A 12,137-nucleotide genomic window follows, 5' to 3' on the forward strand; every position below is an offset into this window, starting at 1 on the left:
TGTGCTGATTTACCCTCAATATAGTGATTTAACCTTAGTAAAAGCCTTGATCTTGGACGAGCAAATTGAGTTTGCTATAATAGATTAGAAGAGGTTACACAGAAATGCACACTCGGACCTCAGGGCTACAGATACAGTTTGAACCACCATCTCATATTCAAGGATTATGGACAGAGAAATCTTATCAGTCTCAACATCACTTTTCACATTCCAGTAAGATACCTTCAAAAAAAAATGCCCAAATTATAGAGGCACTCATCAACTCATAGCACTGTATTCAACTCAAAAGGATAAAGTGATAGCATTTGCAAAGGCATGCTGGCTGTCAAAGAAGTGGACTATGACATTTGACACATCAGTGTGTCTTTTTCTGCATAGGTGTGGTATGATATGCCATCACGGGCAGTAAAGCAGCAGGCCATTTTCAGGAATGCTTAGTACAGTTTGTAGCCATTTACGTTTTACTTCTCATCTGTGTTGGTGCAACGTACATATAATGAGAGTCAAATTTTTGTCACAAATTTCTCTCACTCTCACGTCAGACACTCTTCAAGCTTACAGTGACTCTAATATTCCAATTTTAACTAGGTTTACAGCCAAAGGTAGATGGCTATGAACCCTGGTATGAGAAACACCTTATTCCTTTTATTGACTTTATTAAATGTATCACTGAATTTATGTTTGATGATCCCAAAATACTTCTATCTATCTTTACAATCAAATTTAATTCCATAGAGACAATAACATTTCTGTTTACTCTTGAGTTTATGCAGAATTATTTATAGAAGATTATATCATGTCAAAAACCATTTATTCGACCATTAGTTTCAATGGGCCTTCTGATACAAATTTCTGTCATAATTCCTGGTGAAAGGGCCAGTGGTCAATCTGGGACCAGGTTGTGCAAGATTGTGGTCTTCTGTGCTAGTTTCTGGGCCTTAGTTTAGACCCTAGTTTTAGGCAGAATCTTAGTTCAAGCCCAAATAAGGGTACCTACATCAGAGGAGATATGGCTGTGAGTAAGGGAGTCTCCAGACAAAGTTTTCTTCGTAGAAGAGAATTGGGTAAATACCTTCACTTTTGGTGGGAGACTTGTGTGTCTACCTGAGAAACTAATTTGAAGTAGTGGGCTTAGCGCTAGACAAATGCTGAGAGTTTTTTTATTTAGAATTTTATAGCTACCTGTGAGTGGGTCACAGCGTTATTGCAGAAGTCAGTATTGAGGCTTCTCAGTACCAGCTTTGGATGGCCAGACTCCATGGCAAGCGTCAACCTTACCAGTCAGGTAGACACCAAAAATAATGGGTTCATGGCAAAGATATTCATCTTCCACAAACCAAGATGGTCCCAAATTCTTTCTTCAAATATTTTGCCATTTTGTTTGAAACAGTATTATAGGTGCTTGAACGGAATGTTTTAAAAAGGGAACCTGCTTTACCACATTTTCCTCGGATGAGCCTCACGGAATGCTACATACTTAATGCCAGCCACATATTCACCCTGAGCCTGCTATAACTGAGTTTCAACTGCTCTCATTCAATACTTTTACAAACTGATTTGTCAACAGGGTCATCAGGCAGAAATTAGGGGTTAAAACTCCTGCTAATTTTGTTCTTTACTTATTACAGAAACCCTGTCTCTGACCAGACATCTAATTAAAACAGCAATTCAAACAGTACACCCACATCCGCTTAGCTGAACTTGTCCTCACCCTTAATAACTTCTCCTTCAATTCCTCCCATTTCCTACAGACAAAGGGGGTGGCCATGGGTACCCGCATGGGCCCAAGCTATGCCTGCCTCTTTGTAGGATATGTGGAACAATCCCTGTTCCAAAGCTACACTGGCCCTATCCCCCATCTCTTCCTCCGTTACATCGATGACTGTATCGGCGCTGCCTTGTGCTCCCACACAGAGCTCGAACAGTTCATTCACTTCACTAACACCTTCCACCCCAACCTTAAATTCACCTGGAACATCTCTGATACCTCTCTCTCCTTCCTGGACCCCTCTGCCTCCATCTTTGTCATCCACCTGGAAACCGATATCCATTTCAAACCTACCGACTCCCACAGCTACCTAGAACACACCTCCTCTCACCCACCTTCCTGCAAAAAGGCCATCCCCTATTCCCAATTCCTTCGTCTTCGCTGCATCTGCTCCGGAGATGAGGCATTCCACTCCCGGACAACGCAGATGTCCTCGTTTTTCAAGGACTGCAACTTCCCCTCCACAGTAGTCGAAAACACCCTCGACCGTGTCTCTCGCATTTCCCGCAACTCATCCCTCACACCCACCCCCCGCAATAACAACCAAAACAGAATCCCCCTCGACCTCATGTACCACCCCACCAACCTTTGGATCTAACGCGTCATTCTCCGACACTTCCGCCATCTGCAATCTGACCCCACCGCCAAAGACATTTTTCCGTCCCCACCCTTATCTGCTTTCCGGAGGGACTACTCTCTCAGTGACTCCCTTGTCCACTCCATACTCCCCACCAGCCCCACCACCCCCGGCACTTTTCCCTGCAACCGCAGCAAGTGCTACACCTAACCCTACACCTCCCCCGTTACCCCCATCCCAGGCCCTAAGAAGACTTCCACATCAAACAGATGTTCACCTGCACATCTGCTAATGTGGTATACTGTATCCGCTGTTCCCGATGTGGCCTCCTCTACATCGGGGAAACCAAGCGGAGGCTTGGGGACCGCTTTGTGGAACACCTACGCTCGGTTCACAACAAACAAATACACCTCCCAGTCGCGAACCATTTCAACTCCCCCTCCCACTCCTTGGACGACATGTCCATCCTGGGCCTCCTGCATTGCCACAATGATGCCACCCGAAGGCTGCAGGAACAGCACTTCATGTTTCGCTTGGGAACCCCGCAGCCCAAGGGTATCAATGTGGACTTCACAAGCTTCAAAATCTCCCCACCCCCCAACCGCATCCCAAAACCAGCCCAGCTCGTCCCCGCCTCCCCAACCATTCCTCCCACCTCGAGCCCCACCCCCATCTCCTACCCACTAGCTTCATCCCGCCTCCTTGACCTGGACCGACCTATCCCCACCCTAACTCCCCACCTACATTCACCTTTACTGGCTCCAACCCCGCCTCTTTGACCTGTCTGTCTCCTCTCCACCTATCTTCTCCTTTATCCATCTTCTATCCACTTCCCCCTCTCTCCCTATTTATTTCAGAATCCCCTTCCCCTCCCCCATTTCTGAAGGGTCTCAACCCGAAACATCAGCTTTTCTGCTTCTCTGATGCTGCTTGGCCTGCTGTGTTCATCCAGCTCTACACCTTGTTAGCTCAGATTCTCCAGCATTGTCAGTTCCTTCTATCTCAATTCAAACAGTAATCCTGGTCTCATTTTGGGTTGTACTAACCTTGTACTAAAACAGCTTTCAGTGGAATGTGAATGTACAGGTATACAGAAATGACAATCTGGAAAAGAATTGCTGATCTACCCAGACTAGATTCTCTTCAACGTCAAAATTCAAAGTGAGTCTCTTAATCCTTTTGTAACAAACTGTTAAGGCAATAGATCTGGAGACTTGCCTAATAGAGTTTGTCAAATGTTCCAGTACCACTGCAGAATCCTTTTAAATAGGAATCATATTAAACCCAAAAGATACATTTCAATGAGTAAGCCACTGTTTAATACTAAATGGATGGATTTGGCGAAAAAAATCAGGATAACGTAGGATCTTCATTTACCCGATTGATCCATTTCTTGAATCCGTACTTGTGGATCCCAGCAGTTTTTTTGTACCACTCTGAATATGTTGCCATCTTTCATCATTTTTGCTTCACCCTTTTAATAAACAGGACATTTTAGTTCATCAGCTATTAGTCTATAGGATACTATTGCTGCAGTGCAGAGAATTTTGGTGATCAGGAATGGAGGATTTGTGTGCTTGGGTGTCTTGTGGTGTGTCAGTGCATTCTGTATAAATTTCCATTGGTGGGTTATCCACAGCTGAACTGTACTAATAGCAGGCTAGTCATTGAGCGATATTTGGAATTTTATATGGAAAACTGTTAACCAGACACTTACAAGTTCTTATTAGAGGCAGAAAAAAAGCGATGGGGAGTAGTCTCAAGCAGAGTGATATGGCAATTGTGAAGCATATGTATAATATGACAAGAAACATGGTGACAAATAAGAAAAAAAAATTGAATATAATTTTCAGTGTTACAGAATGAACCAGAGTCAAACTACTTTTATCTATTTTGCTTGTCTTAATCCTTTAATTAACATAATAATAATGAGCCTTTGCATTTAGAATTTGAATAATCATACCTCAGAGTGATGGTGAAGTTGGACCCAACCTTCATATCCATATCTCTGGCAAAAAAAGGGGAAGTGTTATTAATTTTATAGATTGATAGATGCAATTTATAAAGCACCTTTCACATCCTTAGATGCCCAAAGTGCTTTGCAACAAATTGATTACTTCTGGAGCATAGTTGCTGTTGTTAACTATTGTTATTTAAGCAGATTAGCTCTAAATGCCTATTTACAAAGGTGCTGCACCAATATTTAAGTTAGCAACTTTAGATCTTAACTATGCTCCTTATTTTCTTGAGGATCACAGATTCTGGTCATGGAGGAAGGCTGCACCAGAGTCAAAAGGAATGGAGACCTAGGCTGTTGCTTAGGATTGGGATGGGCAATTGGAACATGGCTGACAGGGTATTCACCCTGCCTCCTGGGTCTACCTATTCACTGCCTCATTTTGAAGCAACGGAAACCACCTCACCTTTGTTAGGTTTTCCTTGCACTCTGCTTTTTAATGTTAAGTATTTATACCTCAGACGTTTTTTGTTTATTTATACTAGTACCATCTTTAAAGGTGTGCACCATCATTTTATCACTTAATCACTCCTGCACTCCATCCTATCACATTTCTGTTTGCTTTTTTCTCTTCCTGCCTTCTCCTTTTCCCTGTTCTGCATTTGTTTAAAATATAAGAATTTTAACATATTCCATTTCTGATGTAAGAGAATTGACTAAAAAATGTTGTCTTTGATTTTAACTGCTGCCACTCCTCACCACATGGGGATAATTGGTGCTGTGTTAAATATCAGGAGCGGTCAACCAGTCCCGAACACTACATTCCTACCCCTGTAAATTTTAAAATGCAGAAAAGAGGCTACATTCAATGCAGCTGAGTAATGGCCTGATCATTGTACTACAATGAAGTCCTGCCATTAAAATCTTAAGGCCTTCATGTCCTCAGCCCCGAAGAATTATTCTGGATCTGTGTTCCTCCAGGTCTACCCTGTAAATATCTGGGTTCTTAAAGTTTGTTTTCTTTGTCACTGATGCTGCCTGAACTGTTGAGAACTTTCATCATCATTTATTTTTATTTAGGAGAACATGTTTTTGTTTCATTAGAGTCATGGGCCTTTTTGAAAAAATAGTTCTTGGAGTGCTGCTGCTTTAAGAGCTGAGTATGCTAACAAGCCAAGGAGCCGGATGACATCACATGATTGTCTGCTATGACAAATTCGATCAGCTGGTGCTAGACTCAGGATGTGTACATTAGTTACTCTGTAACCGCAAAACATAACTTGGCCTATTGAATAATCCTGTTTGAGATCTTCAAGTAAATTGAACCTATGCTACTGACCAATCCAGTATGAGAATGATAATTTTACACTAATGAAATCAAGACAAGGGTACAGCATGGTGATCAGCAGTTATTTTTCTTATGAAATGAAAATAGTGATGCAAAATGGAAAACCACAGGAAAGTGCCTTAGACAAGATTTGAAGCCATACAGATGATACATTTACACCAGGACCCAGGAAAACAAGTCATTGCACAACATAGCTGCTGATCATGTGGTGACATTCTGCTTCTCATACTCCGTTCTAAAGGAAGTAGCACACCAGGCTGAACTTGATTTTTGACCTGGTTAAGTTGGTTGTCTATGCAAGTGATGAGTTGGTCCTGAATTGGGCCATTATAGCTGCAGGTCCAGCAGTGATGAGAACCTCTGCCTATGTTAAGTGGGAGAACATGACTATAGGGGTACTCTAGGGATATGGTGCATGGGTAAGAGGCTGAGTTTGGGAGTTGGGCCTCAAAGAGAGAAGCCCTCCATGAAACTTGCCCAAATTATATTTAGCTGATTTCTGTTAAGACTTAGCCCAGTACTTTTAGGGATTACTTTTGTGTCAATATGTTAGTCAGAATCTGTTACAGCAGCAAATGGACACTATTAAGGAAAGGATTTCTGGGCATGTGTGTATTGCTAATGATTCTCTGGTAATGGGCAAAACTATAGAGGAGCACAACTGAAATCCACACTCATTGATCGTGGAAACTTGTCATGAAGGACATACCTTAACACTAAGAAGTTGCCAGGTGAACGTAGACCAGACCAGTTTTTTCAGCTCAATCTACTGAGGTTATGGAACTATTCCAACCCCAACAACATTGAGGATGTATGACACTTGCCTAGCCCCAAGGCAATGTCTGGATCTTTTAAACTTCCTAGCACTATACATGTCAAACCTTTCTGACAAAGCATCATCATTAAAAAAGAGCTGGTAAGGTAAGATGCCTATATGCATGGACCAAAAGACTGATGGAATCTTGAGAATATAGAGGCTGTTTGTGCAGCTGTGGCTGGTGACTGTGGAAAGCCTGGCACATCCACAATGTCCTCTCATTCTCCTTGTTGATCCCTGTCCAATACACAGTAGGAGGAATACTACACAAAAATTTAACACTCCCCAGCAAGGCTTTATCATTTAATATTTAATTGAAGTTCAGCACCTCTCTTCTCTACATATATCAAAAGATGTCTCTCTATTTGAAAGGCACTAAATTCTCCCTACTGGCTGGATAGAGAAATTGGACAGTTTTCCACAGCACCAAACCAGCTGGATAGAATGCAGTGTCCTTTTGGTTCCTACAGCATGCCAATAAAATTTATGCAAGACTCAACATTTTGATAATTGCCTATTGCTTCCATAGCATTTTTTTTCTCTCACCTTCCCGCACAAATGCGAATATATCAAAATTGGTTAAACTTCCACGCAAACTACCAAAATATTACCTCATTAGCACATGATTGAAAAATTTATTACTAGATTGAGAATGTTAATCCATATTTTGCTATACTTTGCCATAACCAGTGACACTGTCAGTTAAATGAAGATTTGCTATCCAGTGTTTATCTTGCCTCTTATCTTCATACAGAGGCCTCTCAATGTTTTACATTCTTTATACATTTATTTTTCTTAGAGAGAATTTTATTTACTCTGTTGCTCAACATGACCCCTTCTACTCAACTATCAAAAATAGTGAACCATATCACCAGACTGTTACCTGTTTCAGATTGGGCCATTCCTTGGGCAGGATGTGGCAGTGTAAGTCTATCTTCATTCTTGTACAACAAGCAGGTCAATTATAAATCAGACACTTTCTGACTGTTGATCTTTGATGCATATGGATGGCTCACTCAATTTATTCCACCTTACTTTAAGAGGTGTACTGGTACTGTAGCCAATCACAGTTCAAGTAAACTTTCACTAACTGCAAACCAATCATTAAAGGACAAAGTACAATGTAGGAGCAGAGAAAACATATTTATGTGTAACTGAAAGCCCAAAGTGTTTTTGTCATTATCATTAAAAAATGTGATTTATTTAGGACACAACTCATTCAACTTATGCTATTGCTCACGCTTCAAGTTTCAGGGACATCAATAGGATAAATATTACACTTAATAAATACTTAAATAAAACTAAGAGTACAGACATGAACAGCTCTAGATTATTGCCCAGAGTGTGGATTGGAATATAATGATATGAAGGAAAACAAACTGGAGTTCAGGCACCAGTCACCACATGGAATAATGATGTAACAGTAATAACAAAGACTTGGCACAAAGGAGAAGAAGTTTCAGAAATTAATATACCTGACTTTGAGAGAGTAAGGGAAGGAAAAAAGAAGCTGATATGTTGGTGTTGGTATTAAAAATCAAAGGAGGGGTTTTAACACCGGGAAAGGATCATGTGTTTGAGGGGTCAATGATAAAACTGATTTCATTAGCATGAAGGAACAGGAGAGGACCATCTTAACTGCTCTTACTGCCGTTATCCATAATAGAGCTCAGCTGGGTTGGGCACTACAAGCCAGACAGAACCTTATTGCCACCTGCTTTCATTAGAAGAGATCTGGCTGCATTAGGCAGTCATGGACTGTCAAATATTCTTTGGTCATGATGCCAAAATCTGGTTTTCGTTCTCAAGATAAACCTCAGCCTCAACTGGTTTTGTTTGTGTTACCCTTTGCTTTCTGTAAATAAAGTTCATGTTTGTGTTTGCTTGATTAGTTGGCTGTGTGTAATGTTGCACCACCGGGCAAAGCTAGTTTGTGAGTACACAGTGGGCCCTGGTGACAGAGTCGCCCTGTCAATGAGAGTGTACAGAAAGGGTGAAGCGACAGACAGGTAAAGTGTGTGGTGTGGTGGGGGTTAAACTGTAAGTGAGAGAATGGGGTTGTATGTGTGAGGGACTGTCTCAGTTATGCTGACAGCCATGTCAGCCATCGGCAGGGTGGCTGTGCATGACATTGATGGTGAGGTTGCCAATGCTTGTCTGGCACACAGTGACCTTTCGTAGATGGTGTAGGCAAAAGGGATGTCGCCTTTCAGTGATGTCTGTTGAGCAGTGAGTTTTGCAGGAAATGGTGCAGGATAAGCGATGTCAGAGGGATGGAGTAGGTAATTAATGAGGAGAGTCTGGTAAGACATGGTGAGCGAAACCATTAGATCTCGTGGTGAAAAACCCTCCAGAAAAAATTCCACGCAACTTGGACTTGGCCAACATAAAGATTTAGCCCAAACTATTTATGAGGAAATGGAGACAACATCATATTCCAACCAAGAAGGAATGGGCATTTGTGCATCAGATGGTAGTTGCCTCCTACTTTTTTTTTTATTCACTCACTTGTGAGATGTGGATGTCACTGGCTGGCCTGCATTTATTGCCCATTTGTATTCACCCTAGAGAAGGTGGTGCTGGACTGGTTTCTTAATGAGATTTTAAATGTGGCTTACAAAATTCCAAATGGAAGTCACTAAGGTATTTGAAAAATGCAGGCTAAAAGACAAAAACATTTTAACTGGCCAGAATGACAGAACGATGTGGTTAAGTTTAGTCAGAGATGCCACACAGGTTGTGGTACCCAACCATCAATCAAGCCTTTAATTCTGGTACCAGCTTTCAAAGAAGCATTTCGCAGGGCCTTAGTAGATTATGTTGTACACCTACCTAAAATAGAATTGGGAATCAGTATTTTTTTTTAAACAATTATGGATATTTTAAGAAAATTTCCTGTGGGAATGCCTTTTCAGAAAATGATAGCAAAAATAATAGTACAAAAGTTAATTCAAGGTGTGGAGAGTCCCAAAAATCCATCAAATCAACATTCAAACTTTAAGTTGCAAATATTCAGAGAAATAATGAATGGCTTGGGAATAAAACAATTTATGTTGACAGCATATCATCCACAATTTTAAGGATTAGAAAGTCAAACTTTACCATGATTAGAACTTTTTATCAAGAATACTAATGATTCAGATAAAGGGATTCTTGTTTACTGTTTGTGATCAGGAATGTCCCTCACAAGTCTACATTTGTCAGTCCTTTCGAATAGATACAGGGACATGACATGAAAGATCCCATTAGATTATTTGAAGAAACTTGACAAACCAGTTTTCAGAGACACTTCTGATTTATATGTCTAATTTCCAAGAAAACTAACCAAAACATGAGAGTTGGCCAAAAAACATTTGAAAACTGCTCAATAAACAATGAAATTTAGAGCAGATTACAAAGCCAAAGTTTGCAATTTTGTTGCTGGGTGCAAGGGGTGGGATCTTATAGAAACCTGAATGATATGGCTATGGCAAGAAATATGTCAAAACTGCATGCAGTCTATCCCAATATTGGGAATAATTTCCTGCATCTGTTGCCTAACCTCTGGGCATCGTGGTTAAATTCTCAATTTGCAGCAATGAGTTGCCTATTGGGGGGAATTATTGCTTTTTATTGACTGTATTAACTACAGATCTTACCTCATGAATGTGTAGCTTTCTATTTCAGCATCTGCTGTAAGCAAACTAGATGCTGGGAATTCTCGACATGCAGGTCAGAATGGGTGCCTGACAATTTCATGTCACCACTTGCTCCAAATAACCTCCATGATGGAAACTGGATACCGGCATCTCAGGACATGCTCAATGGGCACTGGCCACATGTATCTGACATCAACAGACGTTAGCATCCAACATGCGCCATCTTATAAGGACCCTCTTGGTCCACATCACCAATTCCAAAAATGGTCTTTCAGCATCTCATTAAGGGTTAAACCAAATGTTATTTGCCGAGGAAAAAGTAATGCATTCTTTCCACATACTGGGCCCAATCTTTATGGCAGGATCGAATGAGTCAAGCTTCCCAAATAATGGCATGATGCCAGAAATGCTTATCCCAACTCTAAGATGACCGTTGTGAGTGAATTTCTTTAGGAGTGTTTTTTTTTTCTTTCATCGCCACTGAAATAGCTCCAAAGAGGCCGGTATCCCATCACCAAGTCACACTTTATTTATACGTGCATAGTACTTGACACTGGTCCAGTTTTCTTCAGAGCCAGCTCTGAGAGTGAGCAGAACCTCTCACTCTCCTGTTTACATCTGTCACCCAGGGCTCCCTGATTGGACCAGGTTAACAACCCCAATCAGGGAACTCGTATTCTACAAGGTGCACCTGGCTCACCTCATTACAATCAATACAAAAGATGTTAAAGAAAAGCACTTAGAAAAGTTCAAGCAATCAGGCCAAGGCAACATGGTTTTGCAGAAGGGAAATCATGTTTAACCAATTTATTGAAATCCTTTGAAGAAGTAACATGCTGTGGATAAAGTGGAACCAGCAGATTCCAGAAGACATTTAATAACTTGCAACACCAAAGGTTAGCGAGGGAAATTAAAGGTTGTGGTATTGGGATAACATTTTGGGTACTGATAGAAGATTAGCTTTTTTTTTTTCCTTTATTCACTCACAGGATGAGGGTGTTGCTGGCCAGGCAGCATTTATTGCCCATCCCGAATGGCAGTTTAGAGTCAACCACATTGCTGTGGGTCTGGAGTCACATGTAGGCCAGACCAGGTAAGAATGGCAGTTTCCTTCCCTAAAGGACATGAGTGAACCAGTTGAGTTTTTCCCCTGACAATTGATTCACAGTCATCATTAGATTTTTAATTCCAGATATTTTATTGAATTCAAATTCCACCATCTGCTGTGGCAGAATTTGAACCCGGGTCCCCGGAACACTATCTGGGTCTCTGGGTTAATAGTCCAGCAATAATACCTCTGGGCCATCACCTCCCCTTGGCTGGCTTACTGGAGATGGAAAGTAAGCATAAATGAGATTATTTTCAGGGATCAGCACTGGTCTTCAACTTTTTACAATTCATATAAATGACTTGGATGAAGCGATTGAAGTCAAACTCAGCTAAATTTGCTGATGTCACAAAGATAGGTAGAAAATTAAGTTGTGAAGAGGACATAAGCTAGCTACAAAGGTTAAATGAACGTGGAAAGACCTGGCAATGGAATATAATGTGGAAAAATGTGAAACTGCCCATTTTGGCAGGAAAGATAAAGAAGGCTATTAACTGAATAATGAGGGATTGCAGAGCTCTGAGATGCAAAGTATCCAGGTTGTCCTAGGGCATGAATCACAAGAGTTTAGTATGCAGGTACAGCAAATAATTAGGAAAGCTAATAGAATGTTATAATTAATTGTGATGGAAATTGAGTACAATAGTAGGTGTTTGTGCTTCAGCAATACAGGGCATTGGTGAGACCACATCTATCACATCTGAATACTTTCTACAGCATTGATCTTCTTATTTAAGGAAGGATACGAACGTGTCGAAAGCCGTTCAGAGACAGTTTATTGGACTAAGAGCTGGAATGGGTGTCTTATGTGGAAAGGTTGGACAAGGCAAGACTTGTATTCGTTGAGGTTCTTGAATGAAACGCGAGATCTCAGGAGGTCTCGATAGGTTGGATGTGGAAAGGATGCTTCCTCTTGTGGGAGAA

General features: G+C 41.0%; 1 long non-coding RNA gene across 1 annotated transcript; it reads right to left on the bottom strand.

The window, feature by feature from the left end:
- Positions 1 to 3,720: 3,720 nt before the first annotated feature.
- LOC109915672 lies at positions 3,721 to 7,487 on the bottom strand. Its single transcript, XR_002258625.2, has 3 exons — positions 7,351 to 7,487; positions 4,309 to 4,353; positions 3,721 to 3,819 (listed from the first exon to the last, which is right to left on the bottom strand). It is a non-coding gene; the product is annotated as an uncharacterized LOC109915672 (long non-coding RNA).
- Positions 7,488 to 12,137: the final 4,650 nt, after the last annotated feature.

The sequence above is a fragment of the Rhincodon typus genome, chromosome 7 (genome assembly GCF_021869965.1).
Source record: "Rhincodon typus isolate 14 chromosome 7, sRhiTyp1.1, whole genome shotgun sequence".
Classification (NCBI taxonomy): domain Eukaryota; kingdom Metazoa; phylum Chordata; class Chondrichthyes; order Orectolobiformes; family Rhincodontidae; genus Rhincodon; species Rhincodon typus.